This window comes from Pan troglodytes, chromosome 3 (assembly GCF_028858775.2).
Source record: "Pan troglodytes isolate AG18354 chromosome 3, NHGRI_mPanTro3-v2.0_pri, whole genome shotgun sequence".
In the NCBI taxonomy this organism is placed as follows: Eukaryota; Metazoa; Chordata; class Mammalia; order Primates; family Hominidae; genus Pan; species Pan troglodytes.
The window spans coordinates 124822561-124836099 of NC_072401.2; the positions used below are offsets into that span (position 1 = coordinate 124822561).

Here is a 13539-nt window from a genome sequence, read left to right on the forward strand (position 1 = left end):
TAAGCTTTAGGAAATCTGCATATCTCTTGCTATTTATCCTTAAAACAGAACAAAACCTCAATTTAAAAAAAAAATTAGCTGGGTGTGGTATCTCATGCCTGTAATCCCAGGCTGAGGCAGGCATATCACTTGAACCCAGGAGTTCTAGACCAGCCTGGGCAACATAGTGAGACCCTGTCTCTACAAAAAAATACAAAAAATTACCCAGGCATGGTGGCATTTGCCTGTAATCCTAGTTACCTGGGAGATTAAGATGGGAGGATCACTTGAGCCTGGGAGGTTGAGGCAGCAGTGAGCCAAGATCGCACTGCCAATGGGAGACCCTATCTGAAAAAAACTGAAAAGGATTTAGACGTGTGTGAAGTTCATTCTACAATTCAGTGTGACACTTTTATAACCAAATGAGTACCAATACCCTTATGAACACACATATATAAAGGAAAGAAAATAAAGAGAGAAAGAAAAAGAAGAAAAAGAAATATGGTTAGAACTCCTTGTTTCATTTTACTCTGACTTGATTATTTCCCAGGCCCAAATCTAGAACTGGAAGGTGGTGGCTTATTGTATCAGAGGTTAAGCTTGTGGCTTTTATTTCCTGCTCCATCTAGAACCAAGATGTCCAAAGAGTATGTTTGGAAGAACTTTTTTTTTTTTTTTTTTTTTTAAATGATTTCTAGCTCTGTCTCTAGTCAGAGAATATGGAGGAGTTTGGGCCAACTCCAGAAAACAACTTCAATGTAGAAAACCATGGAGCGCAAGGTCCTGCTTCCATATATTTATTTTCGTGGAGCAGGTGGCAAGTTCTCAAAATAATTTTGTCTGTGAGATACAGATATTTCTGGGACATTTTCATAACCAGCTTCCTGCAGTAATTAGCTTCAGAGCTGGAGTATGCTAGAAACTACTGGGCCCTGGGCAGTGGTTAAATTAGGTGTGAACGTAAGCTGGGCTGATCTCCATTGTGTAGTTAAAAACCAAAGGTGGGCACAGAGAGAGTATTTGTTCTGCCCTTTCTTCACCCACTGCATTTTCATTTCCCCTTTCTCTACTCCAGAGGCCTAATAAAGGACTCTAATGTACGATACTCAACACAGCTTTAAAACATCCACGCAGAGTACAAAATTGTAGTAGGAATTTGGGTTTTGTTTTTCTTTTGAGTTTAATATGACTTCCTAGGTTCAGCGTACTTTGTAATATATTTCTTAAACCGCAGGATCATGAGGGCAAATTCCCTTGGGGGAAAGTGGCTCTGTGAGTTGATTAGCACCGTTTGCCTGCTTCCTAACCCTCTTCTGCTCAGGTATTAGTTGTTCAGACAGCTGAGCTTCAGCTCAGCTCTCCAGGTCCTGCGCTCCATTTTAATGCAAGCCAGTGATGCAAAGTCCCCGGCTTGGCTTGTCAGAACTTGATAGCTCTGTAAACACTGAAATCCTTGTTGCCATAACACCAGGAAAAATAATATGGGCTCCTGCATATAAATATAACGAAGGCCTTGGGGAATGGGAGCATTTCTAAATGACTTGAAGCTCTGTCACGGCATAATCTCTTATAAATAAATGTCAGTGTAGTCACTGAATGCAGACTGGATTTTTGCCTGACTACGGTGCTCAGCCTTCTAGACAATAGTTATGCTAAGGGATTATCTTTTAACATTGTGCAGTTATCTCCTTTGTTTGTTTTCTTTTTTCATTATTCACATAAGCCAAGGGAAATGAAAAGCATCTTATTTCAGGCAAAAAGGCCTGTGAATGATTAACTCTGGTTCCATGCGTTGGGACTTTGCATAGCAACCCCTTGGCTTGTAACGACAAAAAAGCTCAAGGCAGGAACAGCAGCCCAGGGACCTGAGACCAACGTTCTCAAATGAAGGTGGTGAGAAACAGATTAAGTATAAGCATTGTGTTTATGGGTAGAATTCTCTGTAGCTGGCCCATTTAATTTGGCATTCGTTTTACTGCACTTTTTTTGGTGAAGATGTGTTTTGCTGACCTTTACTCTTGCTTTTTGAATACATTTGAGAATTCAAGTGAAACTTGGCCATGATTATGGCATAATGTGGTTTATGTCACCATATTTTATGGGTTCTCTCTAATACTATCCCAAACTGGGCTAACTCTGGCTAATTTTATATTTAAAAATGGAAATAACAGATAGCTTCATAATAGCATGAAGGTTTAATTTTAGCTCAACTAAAACTTTGTTGGTAAATTTTGGCACTCTTGAAATTATATATAACAGAAAGCATTATATGAAATAAAGATAAACAAATGGTGTGATTATATAATTCCAATTAAAAGCCTATAAGTATGTAAAGAACCCAGATTGTACAAATATGAAATCTGAAATCAATATCAATTCCATATCCTTATATAGACATTTGGTGCTTAAACATTTATACAACAAGGTCCATTTAAAGATTCGAGTTAAAAGAGTTAGAAGAAAATGAAATATAAGCTAAGGACAGAAGAAACATTTGAGAATTTAGAAAAAAGCAGTATAGTTATAATTGAGCCAAAATATTTAGGACACTTAAATTTAGACTGCAAGTCAATCCAGATGTTTATTTATTAATGTTAATAATGTTTCCAGTGTTGTTATAGAATGCTAAATCCCAGGGGTTCTGCTTCTAAGTTTAAAGACAAATGCAATGATCTTTATTCTTTTCCAGCTCTGTTTTAATTTTAGGAGCTTTTCTATAGCCATGATTTTCCCATAAATGTGTTTGCAAAATCTCGAGCAGCTCCTGATGTCTTGCAGAAAGTCTGAGTGAAACACTGCTCTAGCAAAGCTTTCCACGTTCTGCATTGCTCTTCTTGCTTCCATGGCAATAAAGAGAGAAACTTGGCATAAGAATATAATCTGTTCCTGCCTGTTTCTCATCTGAAGTCATAAACCTCTGCCATCCCACCCAAGACTAGAATTTCAGCTGGCATGAAACAGCTGTCTGCTTACAGGTTTATTCCGGTAGTAACCAAAGACAAAACTATTTTAATTGAAGGCCCTAGGCTGTTCTCCAAACCCTCACAATCTCTGGGTCATCCCCAGGAAGAAACCATTGAGGAAAAGGTACAAGTTACATTCTTTCTTATAGTTTTTGACACACTGTATATTTATGAAGTTGAGAACATTTTACCCTTCTAATTTGACTACATTGGATGCCATGGAGAAAAGGAGGGTCACAAACTCAAAAGCCCTGAGGGTTCAGGCACACAAACTAAGTCAGCAGAGAGTAGGCTGCAGTGCATGGGTGGAGTGTCCTGTCCGAAGGGGCATCTGCTACTCTGCTTCACTTATTGCTACCATGTGGGAATGTGGAGGCCCAAGTTGCTAGATATTCTGATTTGTCAATAGAAGTTCTCAGTCCTGCTTTTTATGGGAATTCTGCATAGTTTTAAATGTGGGCAATTATTTTGAATAAAAATCAAAACATTATGAATGTTAACCCAAACATGGCTCTGGATTGGATGTCTGGGGCTGCTTGGGTTCAACCCCTAGACTTTGCTCTTGACTCACTACCGGTAGACTTTGCATTTATCATTTGCTTAGGTTCTATAACTGTCAAGTAGCATAATTTATTTACACATTTTCCTTCTTACTCTGGTTAGTACTGCATAAAGAACACAAGTTTTGGAGTTGGGGAGAGATGTAGATTTTACTAGTTCCAGATTTTACCAAATTGTGACTTGCAGCCTCTTAATCCCTTGAAAGCCTCTCTTATGCCATGCAGAAATGAAAACCTATTTTACAGGAAGTTTGGAGGATTAAATAAACTAATATGTAAAATAATTAGCCCAGCCCTACAGGTGCTCTTTGCTTAGTGTTACCATTCTGATCATTACTATTAAGAACAAACAATACCATAAAGTGATCCACTTTAGAAGACACAAGGACTCAATCAGAAAGAGTTTCTCTCAGTATAGGGAGAAGAGCCTCTTTGTAGATCTAACATGCAATATAATACAAAATTGTATCAAGAGCCATCTTCGTGTTCTTAAAGAATTTTGGGATTTTGTTGCTAGAGAAGACCTTGAGGAAACAGAAACTCTGACAACTAGAAATGACAGAAACATCAATTTCATCAGAGACATTAATATTTGGAACCATGACAAATAATGCTTTCCTTGAAATTCACTGTGACATATTAAGAACGTAACTTGTTATGAAAATAAAACCAAAGACTATATCTGGAACTATGTTGTAAAGTAAAAGAATGTAGGCTAAATTTTTTTCCTATCCATTTCTGTGGGATTATTTACTTTGGAAATAAATGGATGAAAGTCACTTAGAACATTTCCTGTTTTTTTTTTTTTTTTTTTTTTTTGTACCCAGCCAGATCTGCTGTTAGAGGAGAATTCTTCTGTCCTAGCTGTGTCTCTGTGATCTGTGGATGAGGGTGGGAAAGCACCACTCAATCAATTGGGGTGTACAAAATGGAGTTTGAGAAGGTAAGTGATGTTTTCTCCATGCTTTCTGTTCAAAATTAAGTGCAATTAAATGCTTTTTTTTTTTTTTTTTTTTTTTTTTTTTTTGAGATGGAGTTTCACCCTGTTGCCCAGGCTGGAGTGCAATGTGCAATGGTGCGATCTTGGCTCACTGCAACCTCCATCTCCCAGGTTCAAATTCTCCTGCCTCAGCCTCCCGAGTAGCTGGGATTACAGGCACCTGCCACCACACCCAGATAATTTTTGTATTTTTAGTAGAGAAGGAGTTTCATCATGTTGGCCAGGCTGGTCTCGAACTTCTGACCTTGTGATCCACCCACCTCATTCTCCCAAAGTGCTGGGATTGCAAGTGTGAGCCACTGCGCCCAGCCGCAATTAAATCTTTAACATTCAAAGGAAGAGACTTCCTTCTTTCCTTTTCCTGGAACAATGGAAAGTAATAACAGAAAATAAATCAGTCTAACAAATTGTCTAGTGGTAAAAACAAAACAGGGTACTGATGTAATATGGTTCAGTGTATCTTGGGTCTTTCACATGACATGTCCTCTTGCTTAATAAGAGTTCTTTGACAGTATGATATTGAGTGGTGAGATTGTGTAATGGATTATTTGAAGTGTTCATCTATAAGCCATTCATATATTTACTGACAAAACTCTTTTATTTTTAAAGCTTAATGGCAGTTAGTGGTGGTTATATAGGAGTCTGCCATAAACTCCATATCTATATATGGGAGTTTATTTAGTATTAACTCACACGACCACAAAGTCCCACCATAGGCCGTCTGCCAGCTGAGGAGCAAGGAGAGCCAGTCCAAGTTCCAAAACTGAAGAACATGGAGTCTGATGTTCAAGGGCAGGAAGTATCCAGCATGGGAGAAACATGTAGGCTGGGAGGCTAGGCCAGGCTCTCTTTTCACATTTTTCTGCCTGCTTTATATTCTAGCTACACTGGCAGCTAATGAGATTGTGCTCACCAGACTAAGGGTGGGTCTGCCTTTCCCAGCCCACTGACTCAAATGTTAATCTCCTTTGGCAACACCCTCACAGACATGCCCAGGATCAATACTTTGTATCTTTCAATCCAATCAAGTTGACACTCAGTATTAACCATTGCAGTAATGAATAATAATATCTCCATCGACCGTAAGATAGGAACTACACTAGGCACTTAAAGGACATTGCTTATAATACTCATCACCCTTTATGTGGTGATATGGTTTGGCTCTGTGTCCCCACCCATATCTCATCTTGAATTGTACTGCCATAATTCCCACATGTTTTAGGAGGGACCCGGTGGGAGATAACTGAATCATGGGGGCAGTTTTCCCCATACTGTTCTCCTGGTAGTGAGTAAGTCTCATGAGATCTGTTGGTTTGAGCAGTTTCCACTTTTGCCTCTTCCTCATTTTCTCTTGACTGCTGCCATCCATGCAAGATGGGACTTGCTCCTTCTTGCCTTCCACCATGATGGTGATGCTTCCCCATCCATGTGGAACTGTAAGTCCAATTAAAGCTCTTTCTTTTGTAAATTGCCCAGTCTCGGATATGTCTTTATCAGCAGCGTGATAACGGACTAATAATACATGTAGGTCTTCATGTCCATTATACAGAGGGGGTAAATGGAGTCTCAGGTATAAATGGCTTCCCTCAGGGCATGTAGATAATTATAGGAGGCTAGAATTGAGCCAGATTTGTTGTTCTAGGCTCCTCTACTGTACACTTTCTCAAGTATTTTAGGGAATAATTTGTCCCACTTGTGGGACAAATGAATTACTTAGAAATCATCAGCAGTGTCTGACAGACAGCAATCCAACAGCAAAAACAGAGGTAGAACAAGATCAGTTAACACATATCAGAGGGAAAATTATTCAAGATCCCTTGCTATTTCTTAGCAGAGAAGGAAAGGTATTCTTCCCCTCTTGCTGACTGTATACATGACATGAAAGGAAATGGAAAAGAATTGAAAATAAAATGGCAATGATAAGGTATAGAATAAAGAGAGAATGGGATTGACAAAAGCATAAAGAAACTAGCTTCCCCCTTTCCTTTTCTCTCATGAACTCAGGATCTTAAAAATGAATTAAGGGGGCTGGGCGTGGTGGCTCATGCCTGTAATCCCAGCACTTTGGGAGGCCAAGGTGGGTGGATCATGAGGTCAAGAGTTCGAGACCAGCCTGACCAACATGCTGAAACCCTGTCTCTACTAAAAATACAAAAAAAAAAAAAAAAAAAAAAAAAAAAAAATTAGCTGGGCGTGGCAGCACATGTCTGTAATCCCAGCTACTCAGGAAGCTGAGGCAGGAGAATTGCTTGAACCTGGGAGGCGGAGGTTGCAGTGAGCAGAGATCAGGCCACTGCACTTCAGCCTGGGTGACAGAGGGAGACTCCGTCTCAAAAAAAAAAAAAAAAAAAAAAAAAAAAAGAATTAAGGGCTGCTAAATTTGATTGTAGAAAATGTCACCTAACAGCACCTGGCATTCACTAGACAAGACATGGTCATTCAATAAATGTGTGAGCAAGTAAAATCTTTGGTAACTTTGTTTCCATTCTTTCTAAAGACTCTTTACTCCAAATACTTTTTTCAATCCTGGTTCAGATGTCCCCATGTTATGAAGAGTATTAGATGATAAATAAATCAAAGGGCCATCCTGAGTGCAGAAAGAAATTCTCATATCTCATTGCAGATAAATTAGCATGACAAAATGCCTCCACTCTTTCTTTTCCTTTGGAAAAAGATTTTGGGTTGTTTACTCATATGTCTGTGTATTAGTCTGTTCTCATGTTGCTATGAAGAAATATCCAAGACTGGATAATTTATAAAGGAAAGAGATTTAATTGACTCACAGTTCCACATGGCTGGGGAGGCCTCAGGAAACTTACAATTATGGCAGAAGGTACCTCTTGACAGGGTGGCAGGAAAGAGAATGAGTGCTGAGCGAAGGGGGAAGCTTCTTATAAAACCATCAGATCTTGCGAGAACTCACTCACTATCATGAGAACAGCATGAGCAGCATGATGGTTAAATTACCTCCCACTGGGTCCCTCCCATGACACATGGGGATTATGGGAACTACAATTCAAGATGAGATTTGGGTGGGAACACAGCCAAACCATACAATTCTGCCTTTGGCTTCTCTCAAATCTCATGTCCTCATATTTCAAAACACAATCATGCCTTTCCAACAGTCCCCCAAAGTATTCCAGCATTAACTCAAAAGTCCAAGTCCAAAGTCTCATCTAAGACAAGGCAAGTCCCTTCCACCTATGAGCCTGTAAAATTAGGAGCAAGTTAGTTACTTCCTAGATACAATGGGGTACAGGCACTGGGTAAATACACCCATTCCAAATGGGAGAAATTGTCCAAAACAAAGGGGCTACAGGTCCCATGCAATTCCAAAATCCAACAGGGCAGTCATTAAGCCTTAAAATTCCAAAATGACCTCCTTTGACTCCATGTCTCATATCTAGGGCATGCCAATGCAAGAGGTGGGCTCCCATGGCCTTGGGCAGCTCTGCTCCTGTGGCTTTACAGGGTATAGCCCTCCTTCCAGCTGCTTTCACAGGCTGGCAATGATTGCCTATGGCTTTTCCAGGTACATGCTGTAAGCTGTTGGTGGATCTACCAGTCTGGGGTCTGGAGGACAGTGTCTCTCTTGTCACAGCTCCACTAGGCAGTGGCCCAGTGGGGACTGTGTGTGGGGGCTCCAACCTCACATTTTCTTTCCACACTGCTCTAGCAGAGGTTCTCCATGGGGGCTCCATCCCTGCAGCAAACTTCTGTCTGGACATCCAGGTGTTTCCATACGTCTTCTGGAATCTAGGTGGGATTCCCAAACCTCAATTCTTGACTTCTGTGCACCTGCAGGCTCAACACCATGTGGAAGCTGCCAAGGCTTGGGGCTTGCACCTTCTGAAGCCACAGCCTGAGCTATACCTTGACCCCTTTTAGCCACAGCTGGTACTGAAGCAGCCAGGATGCAAGGCATCAAGTCCCTAGGCTGCACACAGCAGGGGGGCCCTGGGCCTGGCCCATGAAACCATTTTTTTCTCCTAGGCCTCTGGGCCTGTGATGGGAGGGGCTGCCATGAAGGTCCCTGACATGTCCTGGAGACATTTTCTCCATTGTCTTAACATTCAGCTGCTTGTTACTTATGCACATTTCTGCAACAGGCTTGAATTTCTCCCCAGAAAATGTTTTTTTTTTTGATTGCATCATCAGACTGCAAATTTTCCAAACTTTTATGCTCTGCTTCCTCTTGAATGCTTTGCCACTTAGAAATTTCTTCTGCCAGATGCCCTAAATCATCTCTCTCAATCTCAAAGTTCCACACATCTCTAGGGCAGAGGCAAAATGCTGCCAGTCTCTTTGCTAAGGCATAACAAGAGTTACCTTAGCTCCAGTTTCCAACAAGTTCCTCATCTCCATTTGAGACCACCTCAGCCTGGACTTTATTGTCCATATTACTGTCAGCATTTTGGTTAAAGCCATTCAACAAGTCTCTAGGAAGTTCCAAACTTTCCTACATCTTCCTGTCTTCTGAGCCCTCCAAGTCTCTAGGAAGTTCCCTATTTTCCCACATTTTTCTGTCTTCTTCTGAGCCCTCCAAACTGTTCCATCCTCTGCCTATTACCCAGTTCCAAAGTTGCTTCCACGTTTTTGGGTATCTTTATAACAGCACTTCACTATCTGTGGTACCAATTTACTGTATTAGTCTGTTCTCACACTGCTATAAAGAACTGCTCAAGACTAGGTAGCTAATAAAGGAAAGAGATTTAATTGACTCACAGTTCTGCATGGCCGGGGAGGCCTCAGGAAACTTAGAATTATGGCAGAAGGCACCTCTCCACAGGGTAGCAGGAGAAAGAATGAGTGCTGAGTGAAGGGGGAAGTCCCTTTTAAAACCATCAGATCTCATGAGAACTCACTCACTATCAGGAGAACAGCATGACAAGCATGAGGGTAACCACCCCTATGATTAAGTTACCTCCCTCGGGATCCCTTCCATGACACATGGGGATTATGCAAACTATAATTCAAGATGAGATTTGGGTGGGGACACAGCTAAACTATATCAGTCCATCTAAACAATTATTTTTGTTGTTACTTTAGAACATCCAGATGGGGCTCTTAAGAGTGAGGAAATCATATAAAGTTTGGTTCTATGAAGAGAAGCAAAGAAGGCAAGGTGAAATCACAGAAGGCCAAGTTTATTACTTATATTAGTTCACAGAGATGAAGTTCCAGGCACCGTACCTTCCTTGTGGCTATAGATGTCACTATCTCAAGAATCATGTAGATGAGTAGTTCTGAGTTTCCCATCAAGTTCCTGAATCAGAATTGCTCAGGGGAGGGAGAGGCATATCTTTTTCACTTTATGAAGGTTCCACAGGTGGTTCTGATGTGCAGCCTAGGTCATATAGCTGACTTAGACCCTTTAGGTAATTCACTCCAGATTTTTTCCTCATTCATTCCAAATGAACACACACTACTGCACGATTTTTACATCAGGTACTCAGATCACAACAATGAGAATACAGCAAAGGGATTCTAAATAAAATAATATAAAATTCATCAAAATATGCTTCCCTCCAAAACATTGTGATTTTTGAACTAGATGTGATAAAATGGAAGCAGAATCTTGAAAGTGCACATGTAATTAAGGTCAAAACAACAACGTTAGTAAAGTCAGATCCCTGATCAAAATTCCAGAGAGTGGGATGTTTGAAAGTTCACCAAACTAATGTGCCTGATTTGACCCTCATGATTTTTCACCTAAGAGGTTAGGGATGCTGGCAGCAGAGTTGCAAATAAGCTTGGAGCTTTAGGAAAAATAAAATTTCAGAGGGGGAAGGATGAGGAGGGGAAGAGAGAGAGGGAGGGAGAAGAGGCACCAACATGAACTGATGTAAAGTGAAGAATATCCTGGGGAAATAAAAGGAAGACCTCTATTGAAAAGAAGAGCCAAGAACATTAGAGTAACTAAGAATGAACCAATAAATGTGGGATGCTCCTGAGATGCTGGGGGCATATGATCGAAAGGCAGTTATGATAGAAGCTGAGCAAGTGACGGTAAGGCCAAGGCAGAGGACCCAACAGTTCCAAGGAGTGGATTGAGAACTCAATCTGCAGCAGTAAGTGAAAATAGAAGAAACCAGTGAAGACAGATGCCCCCAAGGGTCAGGGTTAGGAGAGTTGCTTGTGATAAGAAATGATATTAACCCAGAGAGGGCTTGGAAGAGGCTGATGCTCAACCCTCAAAAAGCCAAGTAACAGGACATTATATCCTTCTAACTCCACTCATCATTTTAGGATACAGTTTTTATCTTAAAAGTCCTTTTTTATTGTAGTAAAAATAGTGGTCCACTTGGAAAAACTATGCATTCAGCTCCCAGTAGATGCTCTGGGTATGATGAATGGCCAGAAGGAAGAAAGGGGAAAGGTCAGGGGCATGGTCTTTGGGAGAGAAAACCACCCCCTTTTGTCATCAGATAGCTACTGGAACTTTGCAGGGGAAGGATTATCTGGGATGTAAGTCAGAGGTTGTGTATCAGAGATGGAAACCTCCAGGTCCAGAGTTCAGAGGACAGAATTGTGGGAAGATAAGAGGGTGTGTACATGACATTTGGAGAGGATAGGCATGAAAGAACCTGATAGAGATAATCCACAGTGGAAGGGCTGCAGTACCTCCAGAGCAAGCGTGGACTATAAACAGAAAACAGGAAGAGGAGCCTGGGGAAAACAGAATCCAGAAAGCACACTGGAGAAAAGAAAACTCTTAATGCCTGGAAGAGAACTAAAGACTCATCAGAAACTTCTTGAAAGGACACCTCAGGAAGATGCCGGCTGAGGTGGTGGCTGAGGAGGCATCCAGTTGCTCTGCCACTCTTTTGACCTGAAGTGAAATAGAAGGTCTGGGGTTATGCAGGTAAAGATCCCTTACACATCCTGGAATCTCAGAGTATCAGCCTAGACCTGGGGAAAGAGGGAGGTGAGACTAGGTCAGAATTCTAAGAAGTGAAGCCTCTTTGGGATACAAAATAAAAGTAGTACAAGGGAGCCCCTTGTGGAACTTTTTAAATACCCAAGACTGTTGACAAGTTGGGACAATTCTGTGACAGATCTCATAAGATAGAAAGTTTATGTTTACATTTAGCAAACTTGATGTGTTGGACTGTGGCTGGGGTGAAGGAGGGGATGACACTGTGAAGACCAGGAAGAGATGAAAGGCCATAACTCAAAAGGTATAAGTTCATGAAGAGGAATTTTCCCCTTATTGGTCGTGAAAGGACCATGTAAATGACCCCAGGCTTAGTGAAGTGGGAGCACCATAAGATAAGTCTCTTCTGTGGTGTTCTGGTCTTGACAACAAAAATATTTTAAATAAATTGGTTAAAGAGCATAAGAAATTGTGTAAGCATTAAGGAAAAAGTATAACTAGCTTCTATTTAGCTTCATATAAGGATATAACATAAAATATTTTCCAAAAACTAGGACAAAATACATTGAAGTACTATTTGAATATCATTGGTGTTTTCCAGTGGAAAGAGAAATTTATATTGAAAATGTCAACTTTACAAAATAAAGAAGTGTTTAGAACTGTTCATCACTACAGGTAGGCATGCTCTATCAGATAGTATACCTTGAGCAAGAAGACTTTATGGTGATTTGAATCAACAAAACACCATATCTTGTTCAAAAAAGGTGCTCAATATGTGTTTGAGTGGATAAAATGAGTATATGTTGAGTAGAGAAATTAAAGAATAAATTAAAGACATAGTTGTGTATTCCACTTGGGAAGTCTTTCTCCAGGGATGGGTTAGCTGCCCTTCCAGGGGCTCCCATTCTACCATGGGTATCTCCTATCCTATCCTGTCCTGTCCTGTCCTGTCCTACTTTATGCTATGTTCTCTAATAAACTATAAGCTACTTGAGGTTAGGAACTAGTTCTTATTCTTCATGATAACTGTAGCCCTGACCATAGTGCTCTGCACATGGTAGATATTCAAGAAATAGTTGTATAAATGAATGGCATTTAAGCTTAAGCCAAATGCTAAATTAGCATCATACCTGGGAGATTAAGAGGGGTTAATTTTTTAGGGGTTAATACTTGAATGTTTTTTAGAAAGTCCATTAAGGAGCTATGATAAGAGAGAAGCAGAGGAACAATTCGGACAGTGTTATTATTTTAATTTGACCATATATTTGGAATGGAAAATGGATTGTAATGATTCAGAGCAAAGAATTCCTTTCTTGGAAATGAAAGGCTGGAAAATGAAGCATGGAGACATACTTCTTATTGAAAACACAGCAGGGGAGTGTCCTTCCCCCTAAAATCATTCAGACTGTCAGATTAAACATATATTATTTCTTAAAAAAATATTCCCAGAGGAAATCCAGCATCTATCTCCCCCTACTGGTGTCATATTAAGAGTGATGTCTGACTGTTTTCCCTTGAAATGAGGAATGTTCTAATTAAGATGAACATTTTAATTTGTTATTTGGACAAAAAAAACTTATATAAAACTTAAGCATTCTACAATGGACATTTGTGTTGTAATGAGCTTTAGCAATATTTGAGATATACATTGTTTCATCACACATAAAGAATGGTTAACTATTCTGGCTAGTTCATCTGCCATTAACAGATTTATATGACAATGGATTGTAACTGATTGATACAATGAAAGTTTTATTTACTACAGAAAATTTCAAACATATACAAAATATAAAGAATAATATAATTCTTTACATATACATACATATAATGGGAACTTCCATGTCCCATTATCTAGCTCCAACAAACAAGTCATAACTAATCTTGTTTCATTTATTACTTCCCCAAGGTCTCACATCCAGGTCGTTTTGAAGCAAAGTCCAAGCATTGTATCACTTCATCTGCAAATATTTCAATAAGTACCCAAAAGGTAAGGATGCTTAAAATATCCTCATAATATCATTATTATGCCTAATAGTTTTTTTTAAATCAATTATCTAGTCAGTGTTTATGTTTCCACAATTGTTTTAAATTTTGTCATTATTTATTTTATAGCTTGTTAGAAACAGGCTTTTAATAAGAGCTATAGATTATAATTGTTTG

General features: G+C 39.8%; 1 long non-coding RNA gene across 4 annotated transcripts in view; it reads left to right on the plus strand.

Annotated features, from left to right (window-relative positions):
- LOC104006192 (uncharacterized) overlaps nt 1–13539 on the plus strand; it is a 460140-nt gene that overhangs the window by 158295 nt on the left and 288306 nt on the right. The window contains exons 1-3 of one of the 4 annotated variants that reach the window (XR_010156688.1): nt 1423–1872; nt 4330–4445; nt 13286–13366. This is a non-coding gene — a long non-coding RNA (uncharacterized LOC104006192). Of the gene's footprint in view, nt 1–1422; nt 1873–4329; nt 4446–13285; nt 13367–13539 lie in introns of those variants that run through there. The other 3 variants (XR_010156690.1, XR_010156689.1, XR_010156687.1) reach the window with 3 other exon arrangements.